Here is a 15749-nt window from a genome sequence, read left to right as displayed (position 1 = left end):
ATTCAGCATAGTGCTGGAAATTTTACTGAGCAATAAGAAATAAAGAGCATGCATGCCTAAAAGGAAAGTTATTTGTAGTTCACCTTATAACTTTATTGTCTACATGGAATACCCCAAGACATCACAAAACTCTCTCCTAGAACTGATCAATGATTTCAGTAAAGTTTCAAGATACAAGATCAACACAGAAAAATCAACTGTATTTCTATAAACTAGCAACAGACCAGTAGAAACCAAAACTAAAACCAAAATATAATCTATAATTATGCCAAAGCAAATGCAGTAGTTATAAATCTAATGTTATATATATATGTTATATATATAATATTATAGATGTATAACCTCTATGCTGGAAATTACACACTGCTAATGAATGAAATCAAAGAAGATCTAACTAAATGAAGAGACATACCTCCTTCATGGATTGGGAGACTCAACATAGTAAAGATATCAATTCTCCCCAAATTGATCTATGGGTTTAATGCAATTCGTATCAAATTCCCGGCAACATTTTTTGTAGACTTAGACAAGTTAAATTTATACGGAAAAGCACAGGCTTTAAAATAGCTAAAAACGAATTTGAAGAAGAATAAAGTGAAAGGTCTCACTCTACAATAATAAGGCCACTGCATCGTAATTCAAGACAGTGTGATATGGGAGGAGGGACAGACACATAAGGGTGAGAACCCCAATATAGTCCTACACAAATATGCCCAATTTATTTTTGACAAAGGTATAAAAATAATTTGATAGAGGAAGGATAGCTTTTCCAATAAACGGTGCTGGAGAAATTGGGCATCAATATGCAAAAAAGACAAACCTTTACCTAGGTCTCCTACATTATACAAAAATTAACTTAATGGATCACAAATTTAAATATACTAAAAGTGTAAAACTTTAAGAAAAAATACTTTAAGAGAAAACCTTCAGGATCTAGGGCTTGCCCAGGAGTTCCTGGACATGACACCAAAAGCACAAGTCATAAAAGGACAAATAAAAGGATAAATTGGACTTCATCAAAAATAAAACTTTGCTCTGCCCAAACTCTGTTAAGAAAATGAAAAGACAGGCTACAGACTGGTAGAAAATATTTGCAAACAAACAAACCAATTAGAAAATGGGCAAAAGACAAGAATAGACATTTTACTGAAGAAGGTACACGGATGGCAAATAAGCACATGAAAAGATGTGCAATATCATTAGCCATTAGGGAAATGCAAATTAAAACCACAAGGAGATATTACTACGCACCTAAAAGAATGGCTAAAATAAAAAATAGTGATATAACCAAATGCCAGCGAGGATTCAGAGAAACTGGAAAACATATATTGCTAGTGGGAATGTAAAATGAAAATGAGTATGGCAGTTGGTTACAAAACTAAACATATGCATACCATATGACCCAGCAACTGCACTTTAAAAAAAATTTTTTTGAAGATGAATTGAGCCATTTATTCAAGAGAAACAAAAACTGATGTTCACAGAAAAACCTGCACATAAATTTTCATAGTAGCTTTATACCTAATAACCAAACTACACTAAACAACTCATAAGTCCTTCAATAGGTGAATGGTTAAACAAACAAACAACAACTGTGGTACATCCATACCATGAAATAAAGGTCAGCAATGAATGGAATAAACTATTGATGCATGCAACAACTTGGATGAATCTCTACGGCATCATGCTGAGTGAAGAAAATCAGAAAGGTTACATGATTATATTGATACATATACAACATTAATGATTCATTTATACAACATTCTTGAAAATAAAATGACAAATCATAGAAATAGTGAACAGATCAGTGTTCATCATGGGAAGTGTCTGTGGCTATGAACGTCAGCATAAGGGGTCCTTATGATGGAAGTGCTCTGCACCTTGACCGTGGTGGTGGTGACACTGGTGACAAAATTGCATAGAACTAAACACGTGTAAATGAGTGCATGTAAAACTGGCGGAATTCGAATAAGGTTGATAGATTTCATCAGTACAAATTTCTCAGTTGTGATATTGTACTATAGCTATGTAAGATGTTACACTGGGAAAACTGGGTATATTATCTCCATGTTATTATTCTACATTATTTCTTACAACTGTGTGTGAACGTACAATTTGCTCAAAATGAAAAATGTTTAAAAAATAGATCTTTGGTAATGTTTTATGGTAATCATATAGTTTCTCTATTGATTTAATACTAATAGGTTTCCCATAATGAACCGTTCATGAAAGCCCAGATTAAAGCCCAACTGGGTATGGCATGTTAATTTTTCTCTGTATATCTAGATTTGATTGATTTGGTCTTCTAATATGGTTTAGGTGTTTTAACATCCATGTGCACAATTGAGATTAGACTGTAGTTTTGTTTTTCAGTGTTGTGCAACCTTTGCAAATGTAACCAGGAAACTTTCCATCTTTTTCTATGCTCTGATTCAGTTTATATAGCATGGAACTTCTTTGAATTTTTTGAAAGAATTCACCCACAGCACTATTTGGATCTACATTTCATGGAGACAATTCTTTGAAGACAATTCCAGTTTCTTCCAGTGTTTATTGTTATATTAAGTTTGTTAACTTTTCCAGCCAATGTTGTCACTTTATATTTTCATAGATTCTTTAATGTTTCCAAATCTATTAGTGCTGAGTATATATTTGATATTATATTACAATTTTAACATCCTGTTTATGTAGTAATAGCTAATATTTCAGTTCCAACTCACCCTAACCAAAATTTATGTGTTCTTCTTGTTCTTTCAGTTTTAGTTTTTCCATGCAACCTTTAAAACCAGTGGGAACAATTTTGGTGTAAGGAATCTTGTAGGGTTCTAATTAATTAAATAATTTATATTTATATAAAAGTCCCTGGAAAAAATGGAATTTATTTGATCTCCAGTTGGAGAAGCCTTTTCTAAGCATAAAAGCAAAAGGGAAACGTAAAAAGATTGATATGTTTAACTAAACCAAAAAGCTACGAGAAAAACTGTATATATCAAAACATTGTAGGGGGCTTCCCTGGTGGCGCAGTGGTTGAGAGTCTGCCTGCCAATGCAGGGCACACGGGTTCGAGCCCTGGTCTGGGAAGATCCCACATGCCGCAGAGCAGCTGGGCCCGTGAGCCACAGTGACTGAGCCTGCGCATCTGGAGCCAGCGATCCGCAACAAGAGAGGCCGCGACAGTGAGAGGCCCGCGCACCGTGATGAAGAGTGGCCCCCGCTTGCCGCAACTAGAGAAAGCCCTCGCACAGAAACGAAGACCTAACACAGCCATAAATAAAAAAACAAAACAAAACAAAACAAAACAAACATTGTAGATATTTCAACACATGGTGCAAGAACAATTAGGTACCTATAACCAACAAATGAACTTTGACCCATATAATCTCATCATACGAAAAAATTAACTTAAAATGTATCATTGACCTAAATGTGAAACCTAAAACTATATAACTTCTAGAAGAAAACACAAGAGAAAAATCTCTGTGACTTTGCCAGCGTACAGATTTCTTAGCTACAACAGCAAAATCACTATCCGTAGAAGAAAAAAAAGTGATAAATTTAAATTGGACTTCATCAGAATTGAAAATTTCCTCTCTCCAAAAGACACTATTAATAAGAAGCAAAGCCAAGCCACACACTGAAGAAAATATTTTCAAAGCAAACATTTGAAAAAAGACTTCTTTCTGGAAAGTAAAGAACTCTCAAAATTCAATAATAAGAAAAGAAAAAAAATTCAATTATAAATGGGTAAAATATTTGAGTAGACACTTCACCACAGAAGATACACAGATGACAAATAAGCACATGAAAAGATGCTCAACATCATTAATGATCAGGGAATGCAAATTAAAATCACAATGAGATACTACTGCATACATATTAGAATGGCAAATGGCTAGAATTAAAAACACTAGTCCTCACATATGCTGATGAGGATGTGGATGAATTAGAGCATTGACACCCTACTGATGGAAATGTAAAATGGTGCCACTCTTTGAAAAATTGTTTAATTGGTTATATTTCTTAAAATAGTAGACAAACTCCTGCCATATGATCCAGCCATCTCACTGCTATGTATTTATGAAATACAACGACAATGGAAATATAAGTCCATACAAAAACATGTACACAAATGTTCATCTAGATTTGCTGATAATATTCAAAAACTGAAAATAACCCAAATATCCATAAAGTGTTGCATGGATAAACAAAATGTAATATATTCATAGAGTGAACTAGTATTCAGCAATAAAAAATTATAAACTCTTGATATATGCCACAACATGGATGGTTCTCAAATAATGTGTATTGCTATTGTATGTGTAATATTTAAATCGTTCCATAGTTGTTATGCTGATAATACATCTCAGATTCAAATTCCAAAGTGAATCAAATCAGAATTCCTAAGTAGGAATCTGTTCTGTGATCCTCTACAGTTGGAAATGCTGTGCTTCTTAACCAAGCTCTTTTTTTCTGGTACTGCTCCTTCTCTCTGAACTAGACTCTCCTTTCTGCTGCAGGTCACTCCCCAAATGTATTTCTCTGTTCATGGGCATTTCTACATTTTCTTTCTTTACAAAACAAGTATCTTAGTTTCAGTATCCTTTCCCCCCAAAATATATGTTTAAACTCAAGCAGTTAAAGTTTCCCCACCTGAAGTAACTTTTTCAGTATAATTATAAGTGCAGTGCTTTTTAAATCTTGCTTGATTTGTGTTGGTTTCTCTCTGTTGCTTCTACCTGCCTCTCTATATTATTCCTTTATTCAGCAAGCATTCAAAATATCCTTCTTAAAAATGGTACAGATGAACCAGTTTGCAAGGCAGAAATAGAGACACAGATGTAGAGAACAAACGTATGGACACCAAGGGAGGAAAGGGGCGGGTGTGATGAATTGGGAGGTTGGGATTGACATATATACACTAATATGTATAAAATAGATAACTAATGAGAACCTGCTTTTTAGCACAGGGAACTCCACTTTGCTGTACAGTAGAAACTAACACATTGTAAAACAACTATACCCCAATTAAAAAAAAAAAAGAAAAAGAATCCTTCTTATATGCCAGTCATTGTTCTGGGTTGTAGAGATACAAAGTGGGGTAAAACATGATCCTATTTCTGAAGATAAAATGGTCTGCTTGGAACAAGAGACAAGAAACAAGGATAACACCAATGCCCAGAGAGCTACAGAGAGGATGTGCACAGAGAGTCCAGGGCAGGGGTGGTGGGGTTCTTGTCCTGAAGTGTTCTACTTTCTAAACTTCGAATTTTGTGGACAGTCAACAAATGCCATTGCCCAAATGTTCAGATATTGTTTCATAAGTGGAATATAATCCACATGGAAATAAAAACACATATCTGAAATGTATCATTGAATATAGAAATGTGATTCAAAGATAGGATTAAGAAGACTACTTTAGTCTTTGAAAATCTCACCATTGTTTTCACTGTGCACCCTTGCGACGTGGCACCTGGCTGAGATCTGATAAGGGGATCCTAAGGTTTCTGGCTCTAGTAGTACGGTAGATTAGATACCATGAATGTGCTCTGGGTGCAAACACCAAAAAGGCAAGATATAATTTAATGAAGATTCTTTTAATGTTCTAAAGTGGAAACTCCTCAAGTGGCAGAATAAAGAGTGGTACCCGTTTTTGTGCTAGTATCATACAGTCTTGATTACTGTAGCTTTGTAGTATAGTCAAGGGAACCCTCTTGCACTGTTGGTGGGAATGTAAATTGATGCAGCCACTATGGAGAACAGTATGGAGTTTCCTTAAAAAACTAAAAATAGAACTACCATACGACCCAGCAATCCCACTCCTGGGCATATACCCTGAGAAAACCATAATTCAAAAAGAGACATGTACCACAATATTCACTGCAGCACTATTTATAATAACCAGGACATGGAAGCAACCTAAGTGTCCATCGACAGATGAATGGATAAAGAAGATGTGGTGCATATATACAATGGAATATTTTTCAGCCATAAAAAGAAATAAAATTGAGTTATTTGTAGTGAGGTGGATGGACCTAGAGTCCGTCATACAGAGTGAAGTATGTCAGAAAGACAAAAACAAATACCGTATGGTAACATATATATATATGGAATCTAAAAGAAAAAAAAGGTTCTCATGAACCTAGGGGCAGGACAGGAATAAAGACGCAGATGTAGCGAATGGACTTGACACGGGGAGGGGGAAGGGTAAGCTGGAATGAACTGAGAGGGTAGCATGGACACATATACACTACCAAATGTAAAATAGAGAGCGAGTGGGAAGCAGCTGCATAGCACAGGGAGATCAGCTCGGTGCTTTGTGACCACCTAGAGGGGTGGGATAGGGAGGGTGGGAGGGAGACGCAAGAGGGAAGAGATATGGGGATGTACGTATATGTATAGCTGATTCACTTTGTTATACAGCAGAAACTAACACAACATTGTAAAGCAATTATACTCCAATAAAGATGTTAAAAAAAAAAAAAGTGGTATTCGAAGTGGACAGTCAGCATAGACTACAGAATACAGATAAGTAACCATTGGAGACTAGAGTTGAAATTCAAACATTTCCAGACAGAGACTCAGAGTCTACCATTCACAGACATTATTGAAAAAGGCTACTTCAGGAATTAAAAATGTATACAATGGAATATTACTCAGACATAGAAAAGAATGAAATAATGCCATTTGCAGCAACATGGATGGACCTAGAGACGATCACACTAAGTGAAGTAAGCCAGACAAAGAGAGACAACTATCATGATATCATTTATATGTGGAATCTAAAAAAAGGATACAATGAACTTATATACAAAACAGAAATAGACCCACAGACATAGAAAGCAAACTTATGGTTACCAAAAGGGAAGTGGGGGGAGGGATAAATTAGCAGTTTGGGATTAATATATATACACTACCATATATAAAATAGATAAACAACAAGGACCTACTTTATAGCACAGAGAAATGTACTCAGCATTTTGTAATTACCTAGAAGGGAAAAGAATCTGAAAAAAATTAGATATATATGTATGTATAACTGAATCGCTTTGCTGTACACCTGAAACTAACACAACATTGTATATGAACTATATTTCAATTAAAAAAAAGAGTAATGACAATGGCTACTTCTTTTGGAATATATACTCTGGGTTTTGCTAACAAAAAAATGAATCTCTAATGATAAAATAAATATTTTAAATAATTAAAAACATGAACCCTAAAGTCAGCAGAAAAGTGAAAGAGGAAATTAAAAATCATGTAGACAAAAGAAATACATTCATAAAAGAATATTAATGGAAAGGAGGAAGACAGGTACTAAGGCTTATTATGAAGCCATAGTGACTAAATCATTGCGATGCTTGTGGAAGGGTAAACAAATTGACCACTAGAAGAGAATCGGGAGATTGGGAACAGACATCTACACACGTGTGTGTGAGTGTACACACAGGAGCTCAGCATGGTGCCCCTATATTGTGCTGGGATGACAAATAAGGAGAGACATAATGGGCTTGTCAATAAATGGTGCAGAAAAAACTGGAAGGAGAAGAGATTGAAAAGATAAAATTAGATTGAAAAAATAAAATCAGATAAAGATAATATTGAGTATAGTTCCCTGTGCTATACTACCTCACACTCTTTTCATGAAAATTATATTCCAGATGGACAAGTGCTTTGAATATGAAAAATAAAACTAAAAATTTTAGAAGAAAATATAAGAGAATGTACTTTTGATACAGAGTTTAAGTATTTCTTAAATGACAACAAAAAAGCCATAAAATAGAAGTTCAAAAAACAAATTTAAACAACCAGCTATATAATCATTAAAGAATTAGCATCCATAATATATAAAGAATAAGTTCAAGTAAGAAAATATAAGCCTTAAAATAAGTAGGTATAGAAAGAAAATTTATTGACAAGAGTAAATTAGGAAAAGATGGTGATGTGCTTTAGTGGGTTTTAGGGTGAGGCTGACTTGCAATTCAATGCCATATTAACTGTGTCACGTCACTGGGATAGAATAAGCTTGAATTATGATAGTGGTGTCCAGAGGAGAATTATCATCATAATGATACTTTATTCATTCAACAAACAGTTCCATAGGGCTTACCATGTAACAGGGACAGAGGTACTGTTACTTCTCTCTACCTGGGACATGAAGAAATGCAGGTACAAGGAGCGTAAGAAACTAGTACTCAAACCCAGACTGCTGACTCAGGGTTCAGAGCCTGTACTCCTTACATACCCTCTTTCAATTCAAAGGATGTATATGTGTATGTATATGTATATGTGTATGTGTATGTGTATGTATATTGTGTATATGGGTCTGTGTATGTATATGCACATATATGTATGTGTGTATGTGTATATGTGCATGTGAATGTATATGTATGTGTGTACATGTTTAAGTGTGTGTATATTATATATGTATATGTGTATGTATACTGTGTATATATGTGTATGTGTATAGTGTATGTGTATGAGCATGTGTTTTGTGTATGTATGTATGTGTATGTATATTGTATATATGTATATGTGTATGTATATTGTATGTATGTGTGTGTATGTGTATGTATCTGTATCTGTGTCTGTATATGTGTATGTGCATGTGTTTTGTGTATGTATGTGTATATGTGTATGTATATTGTATGTATGTGTGTATATGTGTATGTATATGTGTCTGTGTATGTATGCGTGTGTGTGTAACATATACCATCAAGTATACACTAGCAAGATTAGTACAAATTTATAGAATAATTAGGATTTTTTAAGTTGGGAGATTTTGGATATTTACACTCTGAAAAGGCTACGTATTTTTAATTTGTAGGATGACTCAGAGTAATTCTGGGGTTTTGCTCTAGCGGTCTAAATTGATTCTATCAAGAAATATATAGAAAGTCTCTCAAAAATAGTGTTATCTAATGGGAATCAATGAGAGTTCAGTCCTTAAAAGAAGACTTTTGTTACTGAAGAAAAAGAATTTGGTAATTTACTTCAGTAATTAAGTCGGAAAAAACCCTCTTGCTTCAATAACAAGCAGAGAGCATACTTTTGAGGTTTTTCCTTTTCATCTTTCTAAATGAACTAGTGTAGACAAAAACGCTCGTGTACACTAAACAGTACACGTAAAAGCCAATTTTGCCTAGGGCAGGGCTGATTTCCCAGCTCTGCCCTCCTCCCACCCAAGGGCAGCTCCATCTCTCTGGCTTTCCCCTCTGGATCACAAATGTCTTAGTGACACCTGAGTGCCCCTCCACCTTCTTACACCTGGGAAATAATTTTGGGTCTTCATTTATACTTTAAATACAACAGGTACCTCAATTGTTAAAGCTCACAGATATTGGAATCTTTATGGCAGTAACTCTGATTTGTAGGATGAATGTCTTTTTCCTCCTCCATCAAAGAAAGATAGGCAATTTTGATCTGATGGAGCATAAATCCGGGGTCTACTCCTAACTCTGAAACTATACGTAAACCTGGCTTGTGCAAGGTGTGTGTGTGGAGGTAGGTGAGAACTGTGTCCTTGGAAAATTGAGGAAATGTCTGGACCAGCCCCTCCCACCGATGTAAGCATAGTCTCTCTCCTTTGTGTCCAAGATGCCCGGATGCCAGGGATTTGGTGCACGTGTCTCTGAGGTCACGTGTCTCCTGCATTTCTCCATCCCCTCAGCTTCAAGATGGGTCTCTGGGCTCAGGCAGCTTTGGGAAAGGGCCGTGGTGACTGGAACCACTTCCTTTCTAGGTGCTCAAGGGAGGAGCTCAGGGAAACTGCTGACACTGAGGCTGGCTGGAGATGCTGGGAGATTCCAAGTGAGGAGACAAACCAAACCTCCATTTATAGCTCTTTCTGTGAACAGCTTTCCTTCTTCCTAATTACCCTGCAGCACCATCATGGGTATCTGTACTGTGCCCTCCAATGTGTCAGCTTAACAGTTTGGGGCCTTCTGTTTGTCTACACCGGCAAACAGTACGTGGACAATCATTGTATGGCATGTCCCACCCTCCCCTCTGCCGTGTGAGCAAGCAGAGGTTAAAACTGTGAGGCAGCACAATTTGTCAAGAATATGTGTTCTGAGTCAGAGAGGCCTGGGTTTGCATACGGTTCCAGCTCTTCCTCTGTCCCGTTGGAAAGTTATTTCAGCTAGCCCTCGCTTTCTCATCTGTGAAATAAGGATAATAGTAGCTACTTCAAAGTGTTTCTGGGAGAATTAATTGGGACAATGCATGCTAAGTGCCTGGTACATAGTAAGTACACAATAATAATAGATGCTATCATAGCATAATCGTAAGACCTCCCTTTCATGATAACATAAGGCACTCAAAAAAACCCATTCCTTTATTGAATTATATATTCTGAGGTCTTAGAATGTTATTAAAGTCTGAACTCATTTAAGGCATCATGTGATTAAAAAAAGAATTGGCCAGAATTGGGGGATCAAAAATTGGTTAAAAATATTGAATTTGTAAAATTTAAATGTAGTGATTTTGTTAAATCGCTAGAGAATACTGAAGAACAGCTAGTAATAGACAGGATAAGTTTAGATTGCAAAGACAATCTAATTCTTAATTTGATTTGTAACAATGTATGCTTCTTGGGCAATTATCTATAGTACCTCCTGCCTTTTTTTGTCTCACCCCATAAAAGGTGAGATTTACAAATGAAGAAATGTTCATTGGGGAGGGAACAACAGAGAAAACCAAGGGTTTTCTAAATCTCCAATTGGATAAACCAGTTACATTCACAGATACGGTGCCCCGTGGTTAGAGAGAATCCATTATTCATGGGTTATTTATTGGAACAAAGTTTTGGCCGTGCAAGTTTCCCTCATAGCTGCCCAAATGAACTATTGTGCACTTTTTTCCTCCCTAAATATCACAATGCAAAAGGAAAGCATAGACAGGACAGGTAAAGGTGAAGTCAGTGTTCAACTAACATTTTTGTTTTAAAAGTAAAAAGAGCAGAGATTTCTGTAGCTTGTTTGAAAAGCCCAACAACCACAGCTGAAACTGACAAGGTCTGACATCTCCCCCTGCTTTTCCTGCTCCCATTTTCTATGAAAATACCGTAGACACTGGATCAGGAAAGACAGCGGGGCCTTAAAATAATCACTCTTTCAATTTGCCCCGTGTTAGTTTCCATAAGAGACAAAAGTGGGAACTGTAGCCGGCAGCGAGCAACTGTCTTGTTAGAACCTCCCTTGTCGATTCAGCCGTTGGCTGAAATCGGAAAGTGGCATTTTTCAAAAGGCCCTTTGGCTTCTGAGTCGATGGAGTTTTCACTTTGGAAAGCAATAAAAACGAATGGAAAAAAAGTTAAAATTACTTCCAAGTTTTCATATACCTTAGGATACTATTTCTCATGCAAAGAACTTTTTATTTCTCTGCCTGGTAGTTTATGTATGAGAACCGAAACCCACTTTATAAAAGTGAAAAGATACATCAAAAAATGAAACTGTGCATCTTTGGAAGGTTAAATCCTGGATCTTGGATGTGGGCTACCTTAACTGTAAACCTTGTCGTGTGAAATTGCTTACATAAACATTCCATTTCAGGAGGTAGCTGAGTTTCCATCGAATACCATTCTTGGTTCCTTCATATTTTACAAACAAGTTGTAAAGTTACAAAAGCTGCACAGACTTCCACAGAAGAAAGGTAGAGAGGATTTATAGAAAACACAGCCAGCCATGGAATTTAAATTGTTTTAAAAATATATTCACTTGGGAAAGAATATTATTCAAAACGTTACCATTGAACAGAGTTTCAAGCACTAATTCTTATAAAACTTTAAAATACAGAAGCCTCAAATAATCCTCAATACGTGAATTTTTTGGAGGGGGGGAAGCACTTTACAAACGTTCACTGCTATGAATGTACAATACAGTGTAGTAGTAATTCTTAGATAAAAGTTTTATCAAAAATCTGTGAGGTTTGAAAAATATCCCACAGAAGTAACTCTAAATGATGTGTTCTGGCTTCTCTGCTGTAGTCATCAAATCTCTAATATGTTTCTTTAAGATGGGGAAAACCCCACTCTATTGTGAGAGAGAAAAGAATGAAAACAATATAAAGAGGAAACATTTATTATACATATTTACACAATTTAAGTGGAAAGTAATCTGTCAGATACACACTTATACCAGAGAGTAATCCATCCAATACATTAAAGTACGTGATCTAAATCATCTGTGAAACCTTCCACACTTTCACTTTCTCTTGATTTTTACCTGCAACGTCACAAACGACAAGGACCACAACGAAAGGATGCTGGCTCTGACTTTTTTTTAAAGTTTAACAGAAAAGCACATTGCAATTTTCACTTTTGACCCTTTTTTTTTAACATTCGAATATTTATATCTAAAAAAATCATGTTCTTCAACTTATTTCTCATTTCCCACTCCCATCACCTGGGGGCATTAGTGTTCACATATCTTGCTTTTTTTTAAAATCAAAGAAGAGGCCAGGTTTGTAGATACATTTACATATTTCTGCATTAGATTTAAGTTTTTCACAAATTTTTTTTTTTTGATATTCGAGGCTCGATGTTGGAGCAAAGCTAAGTATTAGGATTGGGGTGTGAGAAAGATGCTGCAGACTGGAAGTTACAGATTTAAAAAGAACAGACAATTCTGGAGGAAAATTGCTCTGCTTAAATACATCAGGAGTCTGGTGTGCCTTTCAAGTGGTTACTAAACAATTTGTGTGTAAGTAGGAGCGCAGTAATGGAAACACTGTTCAGCTTGCCTACTCTTCCTTCATCACTCATTAATGCCTTTGCCATGGGTTCTTTATGGGGCATCCATTAGGAGTGTACGCTAATAACAGTTTAATCCCACTACACCCAATTATATATCCCCCTTAACCAGTGTCTGCCTTCCTTTGCCCCTCTCCCTCGGAATTATGTCTAATAAAATAGAATACGCTAACAGAGAGTACTGAAAAGGCAACAAGCCTCTCCCTTCCCAACATTAAAAATTACAAATAGTAACTGTAACGCAACAGAAATAGCCAGAGAGTGGGCTGAAGTGCATAATGATGTACAGATGGCCTCTCACCCCATCTTCTATCATTAATAATACCACACCTGACAAAAGACACTGCCCGCTAGAACAAAACTACATAAACACCCAAGATTTTATTAAACAACCCATTTTAGAACTTAAATCATTAAACCACATCTCCACGGGCTCTTCAGAAGGGCTGCCTGAGAAAAATAATGGATTGTCTGCAAACTTTTATCTTAGCTATTGCCTCTAGAGTTGTGCTGTTTAATTATTAAAATGTGGTATTAATGAAACATGCAATCCCGGAAAGGAAACTACTTTTATCATGGCACATGAAAGGCAAAAATTTAATATACTGCATATACTGTATACGCATTAGAAATGTATTTGCATCCACCTTCTAAATAGCAAGCACCCCCCAACTCCCCCCTCCTCTCCTTTACAGCGGCTCAATCTACAAGAATGTGCAGAAGTAATTTATCTGAAATGGCCACTATTGTTCTTGATTCTGATTTGATTCCAAAAAAGCCAAATAATAGAAACCATTTTGAACATCTATTTTGTGCACCTGTTGTGCTGCATGATGATACTCTGCGATTTCCATTTACGTCACATCTCTTGACATGCCTTTGATACACCATGCTGCTTTGCTCAACAAAAATCCAGGATGCTAGAAACCAATGCCGTACTTATTTTATTAACAAAATGGCAATGGCAAATGCTCCTGCATGGGAGCTCTGGAAGGAAACAGGAACAAGTCCATCTGACTACCAGCCAGACTACATTTAACCAACGTTAAGTAGATTTAAAGTAGTTGAACAGCCTGGAGGGACTTAATAAAAATATAAGATATTAATATCGTTAATGATTCTGTTACTCAGGTAAAACAAGAAGACCATGGTAGTTCCCTTTTTTCCCCTTGTGGTTTGGGTCCTTGAATGTAATGGAGCTGAGAATCTGAACAGGTTTTCTGCTGGACTCTCTGTGTGGGCTGGTGTCTTTGTTGATCAACTCAGGAAGGCATGGGATTCCGCATTTGCTGCTTTTTAACTCTGCAGCATCATCTTAATTTGCATTTCAATATTATGACTTCTTCGACATTTCAAATACCTCCTTAGTAGCTTCTCACCTTAGCTTCTCTGTATAATGACACCACAAATATATGAAGACTTACAGTGACCAAAGAGTTGGTTGTGATAGCTGTGGATGAGAGGACCATCAGATTTGCGTAACACTGGTGGATACATGGATTTTGAAGTCTTGAAATACCCAAGCTGCCTTGGCTGTCTTTCATGTTTGTTAACAAGCTTCTTCCATGCTGAGTGGAGTCATGTAAATGCTCATGAAGCCCAGATATCTTTGGTCACCTTTACTTATGTCAAATGATCATAATGCCAAGATTTTATGGCATGGAGATTATCCCTTAACAGTGAAAGCATCAAGAACTTTGGTGTGCCTCCTAGGTGGTATTAATGAATCATATGAAATGGTTTCTTTCAAAAATTTGAAGAAGATGAAAATTGTCAGACTCGTAGCATGAAACGGGACATCTAAAGTCAAGTCTGGCTCTGTCCTAATGTAGGACTCAATCTCTCCTTCAACATCTTTGACAGATGGTCTTCCAGGTTCTGTGTGAACTTTCCATTGAAGGGCAAAGCCTGTTTAACAAAGCCGTGCGCTCTATTTGTAAACAGCCTAATTGTTAGATAGTTTCCCTTCACACTGAGCTGAAATCTGGGCCTTTTGAAGCAGAACCAGATAACACGCAGAAATTCAGTGTCCACCAAGGCCCCCTTCACGGGTGTGGGACCTGTGCCTTCACACCTGCCTGGTTTAAGGCTCTGTGGTCATCCTCTTGAAATTCTTAACCATTGTTAACAAGGGATCCCACAGGTTCATTTTTACGTGACCCCACAAATGACCAGTTGATACTGATGCCAGTTGTGATCTAAGATGAGAGACCTATAAGATCTCTTACGCAACATGCCCTTTTTCTGGGCTTCTGGTATTATATATGGCAAAATAGAATAATATCTATATATGTATCTTATCAGTGGAATTACATAATATTTTTTGGACTTATTTGCAAACCAGTTTTTAATTCACAGATCTTTTCCATTGCCATGTGCTCCCTCCCTCACACCTGCCCTCATGCCACTTAATTTAGTGGGGTGCCAGGATGGGGTCGGAATATAAACTTGATGAAGTCACAGTCTCTGAGCTTCAGTATGATTAAACTGCTCTCTCTTTTGCTTTTGAAGTACTAACTCAAATCCTCCCTGTCAGTCAAAGTAGTAGTACATGTGTTGGCTAAGTTAAGCAGGGTCTAAGCTAAGGAACAGCATGAAGTCAGAACACGTGGTTTGAATGCTGATTCATGCTTGACCTTGGAAGTGACCCTCAACCCGGATGCGTTCCCTTCCTCCTCCGGCCTGCCTGTACCTCCCACGGCTGCAGCCAAGCTTGACTCAGAGTGCTGGAATGTTGACTAACCCCAGGGCTTTGCCGAACTGGACACAGGGTTTCTCAGGCCCCAGCCTCGAGCTCTATCCTTCCCACCCCACCCAGATTCAGAGCCCACAGAGAAATGTCTTAGAACCCCCCGCCAGACAGACCTGTGCACAGTGAACGCAGACCTTGTGTTTTTTCTCTTGGTTTTGCCTGATGCTCTTCAGGGATCGTGTGTTATCTCACAGTTGTGGAAGAAATTCTACAAAAAGTTTTCAAGGAAGAGCAAAGCTACTGGAACCT

Source organism: Eubalaena glacialis, chromosome 14, assembly GCF_028564815.1.
Source record: "Eubalaena glacialis isolate mEubGla1 chromosome 14, mEubGla1.1.hap2.+ XY, whole genome shotgun sequence".
Lineage (NCBI taxonomy): Eukaryota > Metazoa > Chordata > Mammalia > Artiodactyla > Balaenidae > Eubalaena > Eubalaena glacialis.
Note: the sequence above shows the minus strand (reverse complement) of the source record.